At 48.7% G+C, this 21,278-nt stretch overlaps 1 long non-coding RNA gene across 1 annotated transcript in view; it reads left to right on the top strand.

Moving 5' to 3' along the window:
* Positions 1–20,608, top strand: part of LOC128102031 (uncharacterized) — a 48,637-nt gene extending 28,029 nt beyond the window's left edge. Inside the window, exon 2 of the long non-coding RNA XR_008215303.1 lies at positions 12,848–20,608. This is a non-coding gene — a long non-coding RNA (uncharacterized LOC128102031). The remainder of the gene's footprint in view (positions 1–12,847) is intronic.
* The last annotated feature ends 670 nt before the right edge of the window (positions 20,609–21,278 follow it).

The following is a 21,278-nucleotide window of genomic DNA, read 5'->3' as shown; positions in this document are numbered from 1 at the left end:
TTGGCATGAAGAATATATACTAATATATTTTGTGGAATACCTGGCTTATTGTGTGGGTTCTGGGATCTGACCTTCACTCCTCATGACTATTCAGTAAGCTCTCTTAACCTCTGAGCCAGGCCTCTAGTCCTAATTTTGGTTCCTTTGTAAGACAAGTCCAAGAAGAAGATGGGACATGGCATTGTCTTCTATATTTATATCCACATGGCAGCACTTGTTCCAGAAGAACAGATAACTTTTACGAATAAACTGTATGTGGCTTATCAACTGTCAAAGATCACAAGGCCTGGATTCAAGTGACCACTTAGCTCCCCTGAGCTCCACTCACTTTGGGACATCCTGGTTGTGGTAGTTAATTGTCACTGTTAGCATGATCAAGTTTAGAATCTCCTAGGAGATTTGTAAGGCTCACCTATGGATATGTTATGAGAGTGTCTCTAGATTACCCAAGGAGGAAAAACCATCCTGAATGTGTGTGGTACCATCCCATAGACTAATGGCCTGGACAGAACCAAAAGGGAAAAGAAAAAAGGCAAGAGACTGCCACTGTTCCCTTCCTCTTCCTCATGGCCAGCCATGACATGAACTGGGATGTTCCACCATGCTCTCCCTCCATAACAACCCTCTGAAATGATAAGCAAAATGAACCCCTCCTCTTTTAATTTGTTTCTGTCAGATATTGGGTCACAGTGGTGGGAAGTAACTAATATTCTGGTACACCCCTGCAGACCCCATGTGGGAGAGACCCAGGGTCCTTCAGTCCAGTTCCATGATCACATTGCACATTTAGGACCCAATCTGTTCCAGAGATGTGTGGGCAGAAAGCCAAGGCAATGTCAAGGCTCCTTGACAGAGTCCCACTGAGCACTGCCTGGCTCCTTCCTCACCCTGTGAAACTCTTGGGCCTGTCTGGGACTCTCTGCAGACTAAGCCATGTATATCTCATGGAGATGGTTTGGTAGGAGTCCAAAAGACTTCAGGTCTCAGGTGTGTATATACACACATGCATGCATGCACATACACTCACCTACTCACACTTATATGTATTCCTCCATACCACACATCCCAGAGCAGGATGCTGCCTCCAGAAGGTTCCTTGTGTTACTTTCAGCCTTTCCACTGTTGTGGATTTTGTAACAAGTCTTTTCTATATCACCGTCCAGCTCCCAAGTCACAACATAGAGACTTCTTATTAATTATGAAATCTTGGCCTATAGCTTAGGCTTATTACTAACTAGCTCTTATAACTTAAATTAACCCATTTATGTTACTCTATGTACTGCCACATGGCTCATGGCTGTTACCTCTCCTCTTCCACATCCTGCTTGCTCTGCATCTCCTGACATCTCTGCCTTTCTTCTTTCCAGAGTCCTCTCTGTCTCTTGAAGTCCCACTGTGAGACCAAAATGAGACATCTTAGAAATAAGACCAAAATGCTTTCACCCTAAAATTAAGGCCTAAGATTTCTCCTTTTGGGAACAGGCCATTAGTTACTTAAACCAGTCAGTTCAGATTCCAGAAACCCGGAAGTGTAAAAGTACAGAGTCACAAGATAGTCATGAGGTAATGCCTGCCAGACTATGGAATGTCCTCTCCCTGATTTCCAGGGTAACTGACCATAAAAATGCCCCCACCTGAGGGCAGCCAATGAGAAATGGTGGTGGGCAACCACTCCCTTAGAAGTAAGATTAAGACCGGGCCGGTGGTGGCGCACACCTTTAATCCCAGCACTGGGGCGGCAGAGCCAGGCGGATCTCTGTGAGTTCGAGGCCAGCCTGGGCTACCAAGTGAGTCCCAGGAAAGGCGCAAAGCTACACAGAGAAACCCTGTCTCGAAAAACCAAAAAAAAAAAAAAAAAAAAAAAGAAGAAGAAGTAAGATTAAGCCATGATTTCTAGAAAGCCCCTAGAAGCAAGCCCATCAGAATTGTACCCGTACTAGCACCACTAAACGATGTAACCTTGTGATTTTTCCCTTTAAAAACTGAGCTTGCAGACAGGCGGGCACTTCCTCCAGCCTCCACTGCGTTGGATGTATTGGACGAAGTCCCTGCCTAGGCTTGTATTGCATTTGGATATCCCAGAATTAAACCTTGCTTTTGCATTCCGGCATGCTCGTCTTTGGTGGTCTCTCTGGGGGTCACGATCTGGGCACAACACCACCTAACCTCTTCTTGCCTAGCTATTGGCCATTTGTCTCTTTATTAAACCAATCAGAAGGCACCTTGGCAAAGACAGATCTTCACAATGTAAACAAATATTCCACAACAGGACTTCTTTTTTATTCTCTGCTTGAAATATTTGAAATATTTTATATGTGTAGATATTTTGCCTGCATGCATGTCTACACACCACCTGCCTGCCTGGTGACTGCAGAAGCCAGAAGAGAACATTGGGTCCCCTGGGACTAGAGTTATAGATGGTTTCAAACCACCATGTGTTGGTGCCAGCAACTGAGCCTGAGTCTTGAAGAGCAACCAGTGCTCACAAACATGGAGCCAGCTCTCCAGCTCCTATTCTTTACTAAGGAAATAGTTCACAAATGTAGATAAATTCAGGAGTTTAATTGTGCATAGTTCATCAAATAACGATAAACAGCATCAAAACTGTAACTCGGTTCAATGACTAGAGCCTCCCCTGGACCTGCCCATGTGACCTTCCTGCCCCATGTCCTCTTTCTCTCTCCAGAAAATTTCACCTTCTGACTTCTGCAGTTAAGAATTCCCTCGTTTTCTTTTATAGTCTGCTGCCAGTGAGTGCATTTCCAAACATTAGTTAGTTAGTTAGTTAGTTAGTTAGTTAGTTAGTTAGGTGTTTGTCTCTTTTGCAGGCAGCACTGAAGTTTAATGCAGGGCCTTGCAATTGCTAGGCAAATGCTCTACCACTGAGCTGCATTCTCAGCCCTCCAAATAACATTTGAGCCTCACTTGCCTTGTGCTGGATAGAGTTGAACTTGTGTTGTACATGTTTGTTGGCATTGCTGTAAGGAAGACTTGTCATGTGGATATGTCATCTGCTCCATTCATTTCCACTGCTCTGCTGTGCTCTGTGTGGGATCACACCACAGTGTGTCATTCTACCTGTGTCAGGGATTTGGGTCGTTTCATGCATGTCTCCTACTGTGCACACGACTGTCCTTAGAAAGAAGCACAACTCTGGTCACAGGGCTTGCACACCTCCAACCTTACTAGAAATGTTCAATTGGTTTTCCAAAATGGCTACATAGCCTTTTGGGGGCACGTTAGCAGTGACTGAGAATTCGCAACAACCCAACATCTCACCAGAGTTATTTTTGGAAGATCTTTACCTCAAAGTCTTTGAAAATGTCAGTCCTATTTCCTAGAACATTCCTTTTGTCTAGGTCACCACCAAGGAGCCTTCTTCCCAGACCCCTTTAGTCTGTGTTCTTTGCTACCCTTGGCCCCCATAGCTCCCCACACTGTCCACTCCACAGTAGACATCACAGTCCTCAGTTGCAGCCTGTCTCCTTTCACATGCTGCCTCTCAGTAGACTGGGAGCTCCCTGAAGGCAGGGTGTTTATGGAGGACAGCGTTGGTGCACAGTTAGTGTTTGGTCCATAACTGTTGAACAAACTGGTTACAATCCCTTCCTTCCCCCAACCCATGACTCTCCTCAACCACTGGGAGGCCAGGTGACTATTAAGGCTTTTCGTAGAATTGTTGCCAAAACAACAAATAATAACTCCAGGGAAATTAATTGTCAGATCTGCTCTTTCATTAGTGGCTCATCAAAGGGCTGTGAGACCCCAGGGGAACTCTTAAAAATAAGTAACCTATCAGCATGGGAGGAAAGACATCTTCTCCCTGGAAGCCCCCTCTACCAATACAACATGCAAACAGACACACCTCCTGTGAATTGCTGGGCCTGGCCATTTAACACAGTTATTACCAACTCCCCCTTAGTGAATTGCAGGCAAGAGCCTCGAGAGAGCTTTCAGAGATCTTCAAATGGATGTTAAAAAGCCTGCGGTTGCTCAGCCTGGCTCAGCTAATGGCATTTATTACTTGGAGAATAGGGTATTTACATAAAGCTGGATTTTTATTAGAGCGGTCAGGTGGTTCCTGAGAGGGAGGGTGGAAAGAGAAGGAAGGATGGAGGTGCAAGCATCCTACCTCAGCTCCAGCAGTTGTTGTCAAGCTCTTGATCTCCACAGGAAAGCCGGTCCTCTCACATGCCAGCATAGGAACAAGGTCTGGGGTTGAGCAGGATGGCCTAGGGCAGGAGGGCTCCCCATCCCCAGGAAGGCCTCTAAGTTTCCCCTGGAGTAAAGACTCAGCACCACGGATAGCTCACTACGCAGGTCATTGATTCCCTTGGTAGGCATCACTCTTGCTTTGTGTGTGTGTGTGTGTGTGTGTGTGTGTGTGTGTGTGTGTGTGTGTGTGTGTGTGTGTTAAAGTTAGTTCTTTGATGATTTAATACATTTGTATAATGCATTCTTATCACTCTCTACCCATGCTTTCTCTTATCGCCCTCCCATCTTATCCATTCTTCCTGCTCCCTACCCGTCCCTTTCCCAGATTCATGACTCTCAGTTTTGTTTTGTGACCCATTTAGTACAACCAGTGCCATCTTCATGGCCATAGGATTGGTATTCTCCATTGCACCCTCATGGAGTCACACAATGAAAGCGATGAGTCTTCCTCTCCCTGAATCTATCAGTAGGCAATAGTCCATCCATGCTTTGCTGCTGAAGGGCCCATTCTTGTGCAGACCCATTACAGTCAGTCACCCACAGTTGTTGGAAGTTCATGATTGCAGTGACTATGTGGTTCCCAGAAGATGGCATTTCATGGCCCTTAGTAAGATCTTTCATTGAAGATTTTAGGAGGACTTCCCACTTCTTTCAATCATAGTCTGGATTAGAGATAGTGATCTATTGGCTTCCCCAGCAGTTGGGGAAGGAGTGTTCTGTATACTCCCCAGAATAACAAGGCGAGGATAAGGTAAACTGAGGCCACTGGATACTGGTTCAAGGAGCTTCTCTTAATTGTCCATTGCTATGTGGGGCTTGAGAGATGGCTCAGAGATTAAGAGCATTTAATATTCTTGCAGAAGACCAGAGTTCGGATCCCAGCACTCACGTCATGTGGGTCACAACCAGCTGTAACTTCAGCTGCAAGAGATCTGACACCCTAGTCCAGTCTCTGTGAGCACCTGTCTTCATATGCAAATAAACACACACACACACACACACACACACACACACACACACACACACACACACACACATTTATTTTTTTAAATCCATCACACTTATGGGCTTAAAACAAAGCATCTTCTTATTTCTCATGAGTCTGTGGATGATCAGGAGATTCCTTTCCTGCACTTGTTTGGATAACCCATGCAATAGCAATCAGCTGCCAGATCACTTGGGACTGGCGGGCCAGATTAGGAGTATGAATTTAATGGAGGAGGTGATGAAAGGGATGGGTCTGGGAGAGAAGCAGGTGTTTGGTCGGTGGGCGGCACTGAGAAGAACATTCCAGAAGAATGAAAACAAATGAATGACACAACAAAGGGTCTGCCAGGGAGCCATGGGGATCGGTAAGTGGTTCTGATGGGAGAGCATAGGAATTGAGAGTGAATGACTTCAGGTGACTTTGGCAGAAGTAAGCAGGGCACTGGATACCTGATACTGTCCCATAGATTGAAGGGACTGGAGCGATAAATATTCTTTAAATAGTTGCCACCTCTCAGCATCCCCATTCTACATATGAAAACATTGAGGCTTTCCCAGCAACAGAGATGTGATTCAGAACCCAAGTGTTCCAGCTTCAGAACTTGTGGTTCTGATTACAATACTCCATAGCCTTTCCAAATGGGTAGGATACACAAACCTGACAGCACATGCATGTACAGACACCACAAATACACACCCAGAGCCAAGAGAGACGGCACACACCTGTAATCCCATCAATCTGGAGGCGGAGTGTTACTTATGGGAGTATGGGGTGTGTGAGGGGTTACCTTACTGCCTTGGATATCTCAAAGGCAGCTGCATCACTGACAAGCCCATCTCAGCATGGGTGATAAATCAAATGCCACACTAACACAGGAGATAACTCCTGCGTTCCCGGAGCTCCCTGCTCAATATGCAGGCAGTTAGACAGGCCAGGGAGGTCAAGAGCTGGTGTTGGTTCCTAGCCTTGCTCACTCTGTTTACCATTTTGTACACCAAACATGCCTTGTGCTTCTCTGATGAGCCTGGCCCTGGCCCTCAGGGTGAATGAGCCGATAATGAGAAAGCTTCCAGCAAAGACACCCACAGTCTCCCTCCATCTTCCCTCAGAGGGAGGGCTGAAGTCATCGAAGCCAGCCAGTTTTTCTCTGCTCTTGCTCTCTGGGGGGCATGAGCTGACAACCCTGGGCTGGACCCAGTCTCTCAGAGCTCTTCTGCATTCCCAGGGAACCACTCCCCAGAGGTTTGGCAACGGTCACCTGGTAGGGATAATGTCAGTGTCTATCATCATGTGTCAAAGGGAGATTTAGATCCTTCCTACAGGCTCTAGGTGGTCTTCCTGATGTCTCAGAGTTCTAGAAGTGTGTATTCAAACTGAGCACACTCAAATGAGACTCCTACAAAAGCATCCTGGAGAACAAACAGTTAAAAGGGAGGGATCATTGAAATGTTTTTCTTTTATTAGTCTGATTCTCCAACACAAACTGACCGACACCAGCAGGCTTAATTCAAATGAAATGCACGTCGTTGGCGCTATAAAAATGACTTTATCGCAGCAAGGAAGAGCGATTAGGAGAAATAAATATGTGTATGATTGAGGACAGGATGCCCAGTGACAGGAGATGGAGGAGGCAGATTGCTATCTTGCTTCAGCCTAGGCTGGACTGCTGATGCCCTGGAGGCTGTCCCCCTCACCCTGCGGAGGTAGATGGCCACAGAGTCAACCCTGTTCCAGCCACACTGGGCAGCTGCCACTTGACACAGGAAACAGCCAGCCTGGGCTTACCCTGGCCACCCTGGTGTAGTCAGTGCAAAGGAAACAGAAACAGAAGACGGTATGTGGACCCAGCCTCATTGGATTTGGATGCCAGCTGTCCCAGTAATGGTTGTGTGGCCTTAGGAAAGTTGCTTAACCTAACCTCACTGTCTCCACTGAGAAATGGAGCTAATGATAACAGTGTGGGCCTCATTGCTCTACTTTGCTGTAAATATTAAGTGCTTAACACGCAATAGTGATGGTAGACTGGGCATGTAGCTCAGTTGGTAGAGTGCTTGCCTAGCATACTTGAAGCCCTGGGTTCGATACCCAGGTCTATAAAAACCCACTGTGGTGGCAGATGCATATAATTGCAGCTGTGGAGAGATGGATGCAGGAGGATCAGAAGTACAAGGGCATCCTCAGCTATATATCTAGTTCAAGGCCATCCTGAGCCACACGAGTCCCTGTCTCAAAGGAAAAAAAAAAGTGATGTTCCTACTATGGAAGCCAGGGTGGTCATTTTCCTACTGCATTTCTGGGACTGGACAGAACCACTCAGGACCTACGCCTCCTTGAGGAGTCACCTAGGGATGCCTTCAACAGGGCAAGCATGCCCGTGACCTGCTATATCAAGCAACAGCATTTGTGCATGGAGCTGCCTGTTAGAAGGACAGCTGTGGGGTGTAAATGGAAGTTTCTGTCCCACCAGCAATTCCCAAATACCAAACAATGGCTCAGAGACTTACATTAATTATGAATGATAGGCCAATAGTTCAGGCTTATTACTAACTAGCTCTTACACTTAAATTAACCCATAATTCTTATCTATGTTAGCCACATGGCTTGGTACCTTTTGTCAGTATGACATTCTCATCTTGCTTCCTCTGCGTCTGGCTGGTGACTCCTGACTCTGCCCTTCCTCTTCCTATCAGCCTTAGTTTGGTCACCCCACCTATACTTCCTGCCCAGCTACTGGCCAATCAGCATTTTATTAAACCAGTTTGAGTGACAAATCTTTACAGTGTACAAGAGGATTTTTCCACAGCGGTGGGGCTAACCTCTGAGGATTAAAGACTCCTGGAACTTGGTAGCTGTGTGGCTTTAGGCAATTATTTTACCTCTCTGGGCCTCAGCACCCAGCAACCCTTAAACCATAGGGTTGATATGAGGAAAAACAAGCCATTTTCAGCAGGCAGCTCAATCCTGAATGGGAAGATTCAGTAAACACCAGCAACAAATAGAACCTACTATTCTGACCTATCTCCTCTCACATCTGAGTCTAGATATTATCTGTCGGGTTTCTAAAAGGCCACTCCTTCATGTAATTATTGAAGAAACCTATCCACACACCCCTCTCTGCCTCCTCTTGCGCCCTCCTTCCTTCCTCAGATACTAGATGATGCTACTCCAGACCCCAGAGAAACTGCAGAGAACAGAACAAAGCCCTGTCCTTGAGATGCTCACAGCCTGACGCCCAGACAGACTAGAAACCAACCGACCGACCGTTCCCATACAGCTGTGGGTGCTCAGTGCTGTGAAACGTGGTCAGACCTGGCCTGCAGCAATGCCTCTTACCTGTCCCCTGTCCCTGGGTCTCACCCTTACCCCACCACCCCTCCCACCCCCAAATGGCGGAAGGATCATTCTAGAACACAAAAGTAGCCAATCCCCTCTCCTCGCGATCGTCCCCTCTCTCCTCAATCCTATCCTTGGATTAGATGCCAGGCACTCTGTGTGGAATTTAAGACCCTTCCAGAAGGAGCCCCACTCAGTCCTCAGCTGTGGGCCCTGAGGCCTGGATCCCTGCAGGTTTGGTCAGGGTCTTAAGTGGGTGTCCTCATTGAACAAAGGCACCTGAGGAGTCGGGTGTCTCCTGTCTATGGGTACTAGAGGGCGTCAATCTAACACCTTTTCCTTTCCATGGGGAAAGGGTCTGGGGATGGGACAGAGCCAAAAACAAAAGCATGGTGACAGGCAGTATCTAGGGCAGCCTGACACTAATGAGGATCATCAGGCTGAAAGTCACGTTTTGGCCCTAAAGGACAGAAAATGGGAGCTTCAGGTCACTGATCATCAGGACCCTTCTCCAGACTCCCTTGGAGCAGGAGAGCACATTGGAGAAATGGGGGGGGGGGTGCACCAAGGTCTAGCCTGGGCACAGAGCCTCCAGAACAAGGTTAAGTCTCGGCCCCTGCCAGGCTGGAGCCAACTTTGAAGTCCACTGTGTCCCCACCTGGGGAACCATAAAGTCCTGGGCACGCTCACTATCCTCCTTCTGTTTCCAGACAAACCGCAGCTTTCCTGTCTATTGCCTGGAAAGCGTAGACCCTACAGGCAGTGCCTTCTGGTCTCAGCTTAAATGCCACCTCCTCAGGGCGGCCTCCCTGGTCAGCCTGTGAGCCCCGAACTTGCTCCTAGGGTGTTCTCTATGGTCTCGTCTCTCTATTCCTTCCTCCTTCAAATCTTCTGGTGCCTGGCAGGCTCTGCACTGTCTTCCCTGGCCCAGGGCTCACAATGCCCTGCTTTCTCCTTGGACCCTGGCACCTTGTCCTCCCTCCCTCTACAAGGCACTCTCATTAGTACTGGCTAAAAGCACTAAGAGGCTGAGTGGTGCCCAGCCCAGGCTCCTTCCTGGCGGAGGGTGGATGGCCTCAGTCCTCGCTGCTCCTGGGCTGGGCCCGTTGGCCTTGGGGATTGTACCCTTTCAGCTTTCTCCTGACACAAGCTTCCAGGCTAGGATTTTTACAACCCCTAGTCCCACTGCTCAATTTAAGGCTGTAGTCCAGACTTGCAAATCCTCCTGCAAGAAAGACCCTGCCTCCAGAGGGGGAGGGAAAGAAAAGGGCAGGGGAGGGAGAGGACTTGATAGACCACACTGGGAGTGGGGAATGGAGGTCTGAAACTGGATCTTAATCAAGGCAGCTGGACCTTATGACCAGTCTCCTTGGGCACTGTATTCCACCTCAATAGTAAGAGCCCAATGGGGTCCCCCAGCAGCTACAGCTGGTTGCTTTATAGTGGAGCTCTTCAAATTAGATCGAGAATGTTTAGCCCAGACATAAGCTGTGTCCAGTAGGGAACAGTAAATTCGAGAACTGGCACACTAGAGCTAGAAGAGCTAAAGCTCAGAGTCCTGAGGGCCAGAGCACCAACACTGGACCACTAACCGGCAAGCCCTTCCCCTCCCCGGGTCTCCAAACAGAACCACCACCCATCGCCCGCCCGCAGTGTGCCAGGAGATGTGGGAGGTTTTCTCATGCATCACGATACGCCTTAAGTGTGGATGATCACCTTCACTTGGGAAAGGAAAAACCGAGGATCAGAAATGTGAAGTTCTTCCTGAGAGGAAGGATGGTCCCCGGTCCTGTGGAGGGAACTGTGAGCAGCAGCTCTCTGGGCAGGGGTGAGGGGGAGAAGAGGCAGGGCCAGCCTCTGGCTTTCACAACCATGAATAGTTAAAAGGCAATTACAATGCTAATTTGCATCGCTGAAGGGCGGCAGAAGCTGAGCTGGGACAGCCCGCTCTCTGGAGATCCCTGCCCAGGCCGTGGCTGAGACACAGCACACACACCGGCTTCTCCAGCCCTGGAAGAAGCAACCCCCACTCTTTCATAAGGCTTTTCTCTGACAGGCTCCTGTGAATGCGGCCTGGGGCTCTTTTTATTTTTAAACTACTGTGTCTCAGTCTCCTTGTCTGTAAAATGGGATGATACAGTGTCCATGCCAGGTTTGAAGGACACAGTGCCTGCCTGAGGCTGAGGGAGGAAGATCACAAATCAAGGCCACCCTGGCTACATAAATAAGTCAAAGCCATCTTGGGCTACACCGTGAGAGCTGTCTCAAACAAACAAACAAGTGAAAAACAACACAGGACATGGTGCCCATAAAGGCCTCAACAAGATGTTTGGCATACAGAAAGTGTCAGTCAGAGCCAGCACAGGGATGGTGCAGACGCTGGACAGGGTGCCTGGCATGTCCCGCTACAGTGTACATGGTCCCAGCCTGTGGTTGGGGAAGAGACAGTTAAGCAGTTAGGGAACAGATAAGAGAGGCCGACAGGTTAGAATGGAGACAATAGGGTGGTGTGTGCGCTGGCTGACTGAGGGGGGACTTCAGGGCAGAAGACTCATCTGTCAGGCCCAGAAGTGAGTCTATACTAGGTGTGGTGGCTCACGCCTTTAATCCCAGCACTTGGGAGGGAGAGGCAGGCAGATTTCTGTGAGTTCAAGACCAATCTTGTCTACAGAGTGAGAGTGAGTTCCAGGATAGCCAGAGCTCCACAGAGAAACCCTGTCTCAAAAACAAAACAAAAAAAAAAAAAAAAAAAAAAAAAAAAAAAAAAAAAAAAACCAGACAGAGGCTACAGTGAAGGTGAGGGGCACTGCCTCTCACCACCCACGTCCCATAGTCTCCAAGCATACTCACAGGCGGAGGCCACTCACCATGCACACACTGGCAGACAATGGCAAGCGTCTTAGAATTCAGGCTGGGTTGAGCCATCAGAGCGGTTGATGTGATCCTTGTTCTAGGCATCAGCTCATAACAAGGGAACTGGCCATGAGTACGTCCTCTGTGACAGACACTGTAGCAATGATCAAGAGTCCTTGAGTAAGAGACAGGGCCAGAGATTAGCATCAGGCGAGGTTATCTTATATTTGTATATTTCCTATAATTCAATCATTATTAATATAACATATAATGTCATTAATATATAAGTATTAAGAAGTGTGTTTCTATAATTTTATGGGTTATGTAAATATATGTTAATGTATAATTTATATTTATATTAGCATCAGAAAGGGCCTGAGGGAAAAGACAGCCTAGCTCATCTCCTCCTGAATCAAGTCTCAGGGTCTCAGGTGTCTCCAGGAAAGAAGATTTACAGCCAGGTGCCTGCAAGTGATCAAGAATTATTATTATTTTGTTGTTGTTTTTTGAGACAGGATTACTCTGTATAGCCCTACCATGCACCTTTAATCCCAGCACTTGGGAGGCCGAGGCAGGCAGATCTCTGTGAGTTTGAGGCCAGCCTGGTCTACAGAGTGAGTTCCAGGACAGCCAGGGCTACACGGAGAAACTCTGTCCCCAAAACAAAAAACAAACAACAACAACAAAAAAGAATGATTACTATTTTATAAAAGATAGGGTCTCATGTAGCCCATGCTGGTCTCAAACTAGCTATGTAGGCTATATTGGACTTGAATTCTTAACTGCCTTCACCTCCTAAGTGCTGCAATCACAGATGCGTGTGTATGTGTGTATGTATGTGTGTGTGTGTATGTATGTATGTGTGTATGTGTGTGTATGTGTATGTATGTGTGTATGTGTGTGTGTATGTGTGTATGTATGTATGTGTGTGTATTTTGTGTGTGTATGTATGTGTGTGTATGTGTGTGTGTGTGTTTTGTGTGTGTGTGTGTGTGTGTGTGTGTGTGTGTGTGATTACACTCAGTCTGTTCAGTGCTGGGGATCAAACCCAGTGTCTTGGGCATGCCAGGTAAGCACGCTACCAGCTAAGTTATAGCAATAGCCCAAAACTAGTTCTTAAGGAGTGGGGAAATATGTTCTGTTCTCGGGGCTGGCCGAGGCTCCCCAGCTTGTGCCTGCCACCCTGATCTCTGGTTGTCCCACCTCCCTGAAAACATTCCTCATGCCCATCACTCCACCAGCAGACAGAAGGGCCATTCCCACCCCAGCCTGGCAAGTGGGAAGCATAAGAGTGGGGACCTCATGGAGGGTTATCAATGTGTTGGGGGTGGGGATGCTGTTTCCTGCAAAATGGCTGTACTGGGGCTGGGAGGCTGGACTACCCCAGGCCCATCTCCAGCTCATTCATTGATGGAGACTTGGAGAAAATACTGATTTTTTTTTTCTTTTTTTTTTTAGCAGTGGAGACAGAGAGCAATCTGGGTTGCTATGCAACCAGCGCCTGTGCCCAGCAGATAACACCAGAGGAATTAACTGTCCTTGTCCTGCTCAGGCTCCAGAGGAGGGGCTGATGCCAGTGGTTGGACCACAGCTTCCCCCACCTGCCAACCCATGGCTCCACCGTGTGTGGGGGGGGACCTGAAGCCAGGTCCCAATCCCTTGCTTTACAAAGAGCATCCAAGGGGGACCCCTTGCCTCCTGTTAGGGGGTACCTGACTGCAGGGTGAAGAAGGGCCCTCTGAGATCTTAGATGCTGCATAACCCTGTCTGCTTTGATCTGCAAATGAGCTGTGAATTCAAGACAAACCTGGACTGGAAGGGAAGCTGTGAGAAGGCCCTGACTGGTGACAGGCTGTTGAGGGGCTGTCTAGGGCCAAGAACAAGATGGACAGAATGAGGCCATCTCCTGGGGCTGCAGACAGGTCTGTGTGTTCACTGGCCCTGCTCCTGCAACAAGACTCCAGGCCCAAGGAGGAACAGGGCTGGGAGGAGGGGCAGGTCATTCTGGAGTAGACAGGTCTCCTGAAGCTGTCAGGGCCTTGGCATTCTGGGAAAACCAGGGACTGTCAGATCCAGGGCTTGGAGAACTGAGCGCAGCCTGTCTGAGGGACTTGGGATGAATGGGTGAGACCTAGGGAGATGCGGCAATACATGCATGGGCTTCAGACTGAGCCTAGCAGTGGAGGTCCCTGCAGAGAGCCCTGTGCTGTTTGTGAATATGGGCCACCAGGAGCCGGGGCAGCAGGAGCAGGGCTCATCTTCCCAGGAGCAAAGCCATTGCACCTAATCCCCCCCCCTTTCTCTCTTTTCTCTTCTTTTTTTTTTTCTTCCTTTTTGTCTCCTGTGAGTTGTAACCCTATCATGGGCAACGAAAGACTTAAGAGTCTCTCTTCCAATTTTCGGCCCCCAAAATGGTAAATACATTTATTTTTCCACTTTCATATAAATAATATTGTTTTCTCTTAACATGGGTAAGTGTTCAGACCCAAACCTGGGTTCAAACACACTCAGAGCTGTGTGATCTTGGGCCAGTCGCTTTACTTCTCTGAACATCAGTCATTTGTCTAGTCCATGAACTTGCCATAAGGATGGAAGGGACTGTGTGCTAGGTTGAGCTCACGACAAACTGCCTTCACTGTGGATGAAAGCAGGTCGAATATTGGTTCTTTCTTTTGGTTCAGACTTGAGGGATATTCAGTGCACTTGGTAGGTGGAAGCCATGACTGCTGTCCTCTGCTGTCCTGGGCCTTTAGGTGCCAATGAACTGCAGGGTCTAAGCTGCAGGCTGCTGCTCCCAGTATGCCCACAGTATGCATCCCAGAGGATGCAGAGTGGAGATGAGGGAATCTCTGGCCCAGGGGAGTTCCACGGCATCAGAGGCCAAGCTCAGGGGCTGGCCTTCCCGCTAGGCCAGCAGCAGCCCCCATCCCCACCTGCCCTCTGTGTTCCTTCCTCTCCTTGCCCCACTTACTGAGCAAAAGTCTTGTTTCCATGTTGCCATGGTTACCATTTACTTGCGCACTCTCACACCAGGCTCCAAACGAACAGGCTTGGCGGGGGCATTATTAGCTCATTTATTCCTAACGGCAGCCGAACTTGAACCTCATTTTTAACCCTTTGAGGTCATCTGAAAACTTTATCTTGTGCAGACACCATTCCCGAACAGGAAAATGCACTTATTCTCACAGCACAGTTCCAGGAGTTTGGACAAACATAGCAATAATCCATGTGATCATCTCTGGTCTAAGACACCTTCTTTATCCCAGAGAGCTTCCTGGTACTCAGTCTGTCAGTCCTCCCAGCTCCTCCACAGACCTTTCCTCCCACAGGCTCTGTCTGTCTGTCTGTCTGTCTGTCTTCCTTCCTCCTTCCCTTTATTCCTTCTCCCCTCACTTCTTTCCTTCCTTCCTTCCTTTCTCCCTCTCTCCCTCCCTCCCTCCCTCCTTCTTCCTTCCCTCCCTCCCTCTTTCCTTTTCTCCTTTCTTTCCTTTCTTTCTTTGCAGAGCTACAGGTGGGACCCAGGGCCTTGGACACATTAGGCAAGTTCTTGAATCACTGGCCCTGGAGATGTGCTTTCTATCTTGCACGTTAGTTTTTACTCTAAAAGTTATTTTATTTATTATTATTATGATGATGATGATGATGATGATGATGTGTGTTTGATGTAGAAGTGTGGGTGTGTGTGCCAGAGGACACAAAGTGTGTGCCACTTCACAAAGTCAGAGGACAGCTTTGTGAAGTCAGTTCTCTCCAGGAATTCAACTCAGGTCATCAGGCTTGTGCAGCAAGTGCCTTTTAGGCTAAGACCTCTCACAGGCCCCTCATTTGAACTTTTCTACATCCTAAGAGCGAAATCAGTGTCTGTTTCCTATCTGCCTTCTCTTGCCTTGGGCGTGTTCCTTTTCAGAAGGATTATTTTTACATGATTATTGTACTTTAATTACACCTGCCCCTCCCCTTTAATTACTGAGGAGTTGCTGTGGACTGATTTGTGAGTAGGCAGGGAAGCCTCTGGAGGAACTATGCAGGCCAGCACCTTGTCTTGGCCCTCTCTCCCCGAGAACTATGAATGCCCTTTCTGTGGAGTCCATGGCCATGGTGGTGTTAGGTCAGGCCCACCTGATGAGCAGTTTATCTCTCCTCAGAGGCTTTACACACCAGGACCTGAGACCAGCAACACCCAGCGATGTGCACAAGGTGCTGAATCTCCACCGAGAACTATGAGAATTTCCCAGTCCTAGAACCCCAGGGCTCTCCAATCTCAGGCAAGCTTGGGATGGAAGGGCCTCTACTGCCTTGCACAGGGGTGAAAAACCAGGAATTGAATTGAATCTTTAATCTGGAGATCTGGCAACCTGAGAGGAGGGTGAGTCAACACCCCCACAGACCTGCCTTCCAGGTCTTTAGCTGGCAGGTTGTGAAGGGAGGGGAAACAGTGGATCATTTTAAAGTTTAGTCTTGCCCCTCTGGTCAGGTTCTTGACTCAGATTTACGGGGGTTATAAATGCCATGCCTACTGAGTCATGCCTTATATTTCCTCCTGAGCCAGGCAGGATTGTTTGGATGCCATCTAGGCTGACCCCAAAACAAGCACACCTCAAGTATGTGCATAAGAAGATTCCTTCCTCCAGAATGAAGTGCAAGTGTGCCCTTGGGAGAGAGAATATCCAGCATGTCTGACATTGAGCCCTTACCAGACCCAGATCTCAGCAAAAGAGGTCAGTGACCTGGAAGTAGTCATAACTGGAACCCACCTGGCAACAGGAAGCAGGGTTTATTAAGCATATGAATCCTGAAGAAGTTAGGGGGCCATTTGGCCTCAGCTGTGAGGTCTCTTATCTTTGCCCAGCAGGATTTCCTTGGAGCTGTAGACACAGAGGACAAGTGAGGACAAGCTAGTTAATTAAGGCCACATTCTATAACTGGGGCTTTGGGTCAGTGCCCTCTGGTGCCCCAGACTCGCCTCCACTCTGGTCTCAGTCTCCTTCAGCCATGGGGAATTCTCAAGTCCTGCGGACATCACTACTTCAAGGGGTGGGAAACAGAAGGCCTGGCTGCCTGGCCCTTAAAGTTTAGGTTCGGACATCAGCTAACTCTGTAAGGAAGTAAGCACTAGCCTTATGCTAAATTATCACTGCTCTGAGGTCCAGCCTCCAGCAGCACAGGGTCGGGGGACCTTCCACCAGCAGTAAGTCTTTCTGAAGTATGGTTAGAGTCTAACAGAAGGGAAGAGTGATAAAAACTGGCAATTAATTTGTAAGAGAGTAAAACCAGTCTTGACTGGACTTCTGAGGGGACATCCACAGTAGGCCCGGATGAGTGAAGGAGCCCCAATCCTAAAATCCTTCTTGAGATTGGTCAGGGCTATGCTTTCTCAGCAAGGTGATCCTGGGCTACAGTGGGGTCTTCCATACTGGTGGATCCCAGTAGGAGTTCTGGAAACTAACATCTAACTAGAGGTTCACTGAAGAAAGCGTGGAAGGGACAGGTAGGAGTGACTGACAGGGCCACATCTGATGTTTCCAGTGACCGTAGTCTAGTAGCTGGACTTCACTTCATTACAAACGTTGCCAGCATGGGGACATGGGCTTGTTGGCTTTTTGAAAAGGCTTTCTATGTGCCTGACCCATAAGGAGGTAGCTAGTGATTGGCCTCCTGAACCAGCTGGTCCTGGGGGACTTTGATGGAGAGGGCTGCTTGTTGATTGTGGTGTCTGTCTCTTCCCAGCTCACATGGTTGTTCTGTGAAAAGTTCTTCCCTGCATAGGGACTTTGAGCTCATGACATCACCCACCTGGCTTCTGTCCACATCCACTTTTTAAAAGCTGGACATGTGGAGCTAGAAAGTTGGCTCAGCAGTTAAGAGCACTGGTTGCTCTTGCAGAAGACCAGGATTCAATTCTCAGCACCTACAGGGCAGCTCATAATTGTCTGTGACTCTAGTTTCAGGAGATCCATTGCCCTCTTCTGGCCTCTATGAACACCAGACACACACATGATATACAGATGTACATGCAGGTAAAGCACCCATGCACATAAAAATAAATAATTTTTTTTTGAGACAGGCTCTCATGATGTAGCCCTGGCTATCCTGGAACTCACTATGTAGACCAGGCTGGCTTCAAACTCACAGAGATCCACCTGCCTCTGCCTCTAAAGATGTGCACCACCACACCAGGCTTAAATAAATAATTTTTAGAAACTGGTCACATAATGCATATTTATGAAATATTAAGATCAGATGAACAACATATTGCAGTGTGGGGGGTGAGTGGGAAAATTAGAAATGAAAAACCAGTGTCTCACAGAACTCTCTAGTGAGGACATTATAGGAAGAATGAGTCATTTGCCATTTCTCCACCTTCTTACTTTGAACTCTTTTAGGGTGCAAACAAGGTCCAAATTAGGTGGTCATAAGGCATGGGGTTCTGTGTAAGGTAGAAGATCCAGAGGTGTGTGTGTGTGTGTGTGTGTGTGTGTGTGTGTGTGTGTGTGTACATGGCTGGCATCTATTTTTCCATAAAAACGAAAAATCTCAACAAAAGTGGAAAGTGGGGTCCCCTTCACCTCCCCACCCCCACCCTAGCATCCTTGTTCAGTTTGCTCCCACCCACCCACTCTGTGACTCACCCCCACCTCCCCTCAGATCCATCAGGGCCGATTGTTCTCTGGTCTCCTCAGTCCAAAGCTCTTGATGGATTTGGTAATTGGGGTAATTACGGTAATTTTACCTTAAAGACAGACAGCTGTGGGTTCCCTATTGGGGTGCTCCTCCCTGGGCCTCCTGCCAGTGTTCAGGGACAATGGCAGGAGGCTCCCATTCCCCCTCCCCCCAGAATACAAAGTGGCTGGGTAGGGGTGAAAGTAATGCATAGACAGCCCCTCTAGCAGCTCAGGGTGGGGGCTGGGACAGCACAGTGTCATTTTCCTCTCTACCACTCAGCACTGGTTCTAGGGATCTGTCCAGCCCAACACATACCCACCCACCACCCAGCCCAGCCCCGCCACCTTTTCCCTTTCAGGCCTGAAAACCCAAACAGATTAACCCTACTGTCCCCCGTGTGTGGATAAAGTTCCTTAACGACGCCTAAAAGCTCCTCAGCACTCATCCTTGTAATCTCTAAGGATGAGGGAAAAGAAAAAATGATGAACCGGGACCCTGAGTGTCATTTGCCCAAAGCCAGAGAGACCTGCAAGCACCTGCCAGGCTTGGAGGAGCCAGAGTCCACGCTGCTCTGCCCCCAGCGGCATCTTGAGGAACTGCATCTTAATCCACACCAGAGCCAGCCCGCGCTGGAGAAGATCGCTGAGCTCTGTCTTTGAATTTTCAGGTTAGAAGGCGTCTCCTAGAGCAGAGGTGTCAACCAAGGCCACCACAAATGTGTGAGATCCCCCGCTGGAGTGTTTGTCAGTGAGAGCCCCACGCAGGTCCTCGGAGCAGACCACCAGGGCAGGCTCTTGCAGGGACATTGGGGGTTGTGTTTAGGGGGAGCTGAGGCAGCCCTGGGGTAGGCTCAGAATTTCAAGTTGGTTGTTTCCTGCTTCCAAACCCTTCTGGAATGCATCTCCTGTGCCTTCACAGACAGTTCACTGCTCTGTCGCCGCTCAGGGTACCTGACCGAGCCTGCAGGGTCAGGAAAAACGACCTCACGATGCTTGAGCTCCAAGCACGCTGTTTTCACCTGCTTTGGGGGCCCTTCCACCTGTCTCCAGCTTACCCTCAAATCTCACCCTAAACTCCACTGTGCTTAAGTGGCACATCCCTGGAAACTCACCTCTCCCCAAGGGAAACACCAGACTTGTTCCAGCTCCCCGACCACCTTCACTGAAGGACCCTCCCTCCATCTCCATCTCCATCATTTGTAATTACACAGCAATTTGTGCGATGCCTCGTGTTTAACGTTTCTTCCTCCACTGAACTGCAGACTCGAGGAAATTCGGCCTCGATTTGGTGTCCTGCAGCAGAGAGAGAGAATTCTGTTGCTGCATATTGGAAGTCACATCACCGATCGGCCAGAGACGGTCTCCTTCAGCGCTGGGAAAGCGAGGTGGTGGCTTCAGAATTGTCGGTTTGCCCTGCAGCCTCCTCACCATAGTCCTCTACCGGGCAGCACCTCTGGGTCTCTCCCTCCTTGCACGATGTAGGGCCCACACTTCCTGGACTGAGCCCCCCCCCCAAGCCCCACCTCCTATACTGGATAGCCAATCCCTGACTCGACTGAAGATTGGAGGTGGGGAAAAGGAGAAAGACCGACTGGATAGGAAAGCTGTGGGTGTGGACTGAGTTGTCCCTCTGCCCCCGCAGCCGGAAGACCTATCGGGCTCATACACCCTGGGTGAACTTCAAGGCGACCCTAGCTAGAATTGTCCAACTCTTTCTATTTGCAGGCCTTTGGGGTCAGTTGTCCCCAAAGCTGGCCGCCTCTTTGGTAAATGTCTCATTGGCCCATTCCATCACATCCTTTGGGCACCCATGACGCCTGTAAATTTCATTAGGGTTCTCTGTCCAAGGTCTTGTCTGTGACGGAGGTGGTCAGCCTGCCTGCATGTGGGTAGGGCTGGGGTCGCAGAGAACGACACCCACCCCACTCCAGCTCTTAACCGGAAACAGGACTCCGCAGCATACACTCTCTCTACCGCTAGGTGGATGGACACACGACTGAGGCTGAGAACTCCCAGGAGCACTGAACCACTGAGCTGCCCACAGGCCAGCTTTGGAGGGTCCAGCTCTGGGCGCCTCTAAAATACTTTCCTGGCCTCCTCTCTCTTCTCTATCCATTTGATTTTCTCACACTGTTGTGGTGAAATATTGTGTATCAAATAAAGCTTGTCTGAGGATCAGAGGACAGAGTCAGCCACTAGATTAAACATAGAGGCCAGGCAGTGGTGGCACACACCTTTAATCTCAGTACTTGGGAATCATATGCCTTTAATCCCAGCACTCGAGATCTCATGCCTTTGCTACCAGTATTTGGGAAGCACACAGGCCATTAATCCCAGCACTGGGAAGGAAGTGAAATGGCTGGGCGGAGAAAGGCATATAAGGCATGAGGAGACAGGAATAAGAGACCCTTTTCTGCTGAGGACTCAAAGACTTTTGGTCCGAGGATTCATGAAGAAAGGATTTCACCTTCCATTCGGCCTGAGGATTCGGTAGTGGTGAGAAGTTTCTCTAGTGGCTTGTTCCTTTGTCTCTCTGATCTTTCAGCATTGACCCCAATATCTGGCTCCGGGTTTTTTTTGTTTTTTTTTTTTTTTTTTTTTTTTTTTTTTTTTTATTGTAAGACTATTTAGAATTCGAGTAACACACTGTGATGTCTTTTATTTCTGGGTTGATGTCTTTCTTGCCAGTCTATGAGCTCCACGCAGGCTGGGTCCTTTCCTTTGTAATACTCTGAACTTAGTCCAGCCCAGTACTGAGCACACAGAAGGCATTCAGTGCAGCCGCTAGGAGACTGTAGACCCCTCATATATCCTCACGGTTCTCTATGCAACTTGAAAACGGTCTTCTGACCCTCTAAGAGTAGTTGGGCAGATTACATGCAGCCTGCACAGGTGGAATGGAGTCCAAGGCTTGAGTGTCCAACCTGGTGTAGCCCTGCTAAAGGTTGTCTCTCCCAGGGAAGCATGCGCCTGCGCACTGGGTTACTCCCATCTTCCGCTTGCATCACTTCCACCCTTTGCCCTTTCCTTTTGAGGATATCTGGCTAAATCCCATCATTCTTCCTTTCGAAAGCGTGCGGGGTGGGGGTGCCCTGCTATGGGAACCTTAGAAAATTGACGCCGGTCCCTTGCCGAGAGCACATCATCTCGTACTTTGATCTTGGATTTCTAGACTTTAGACCTGAGGCAATGTGCTTCCTAGTGGGGGTGTCTTCTTGCCTCGAGGC

Source organism: Peromyscus californicus, unplaced genomic scaffold (genome assembly GCF_007827085.1).
Source record: "Peromyscus californicus insignis strain IS unplaced genomic scaffold, ASM782708v3 Scaffold_7__1_contigs__length_154581171, whole genome shotgun sequence".
Lineage (NCBI taxonomy): Eukaryota > Metazoa > Chordata > Mammalia > Rodentia > Cricetidae > Peromyscus > Peromyscus californicus.
This window is presented reverse-complemented; position numbering and strand designations above follow the sequence as displayed.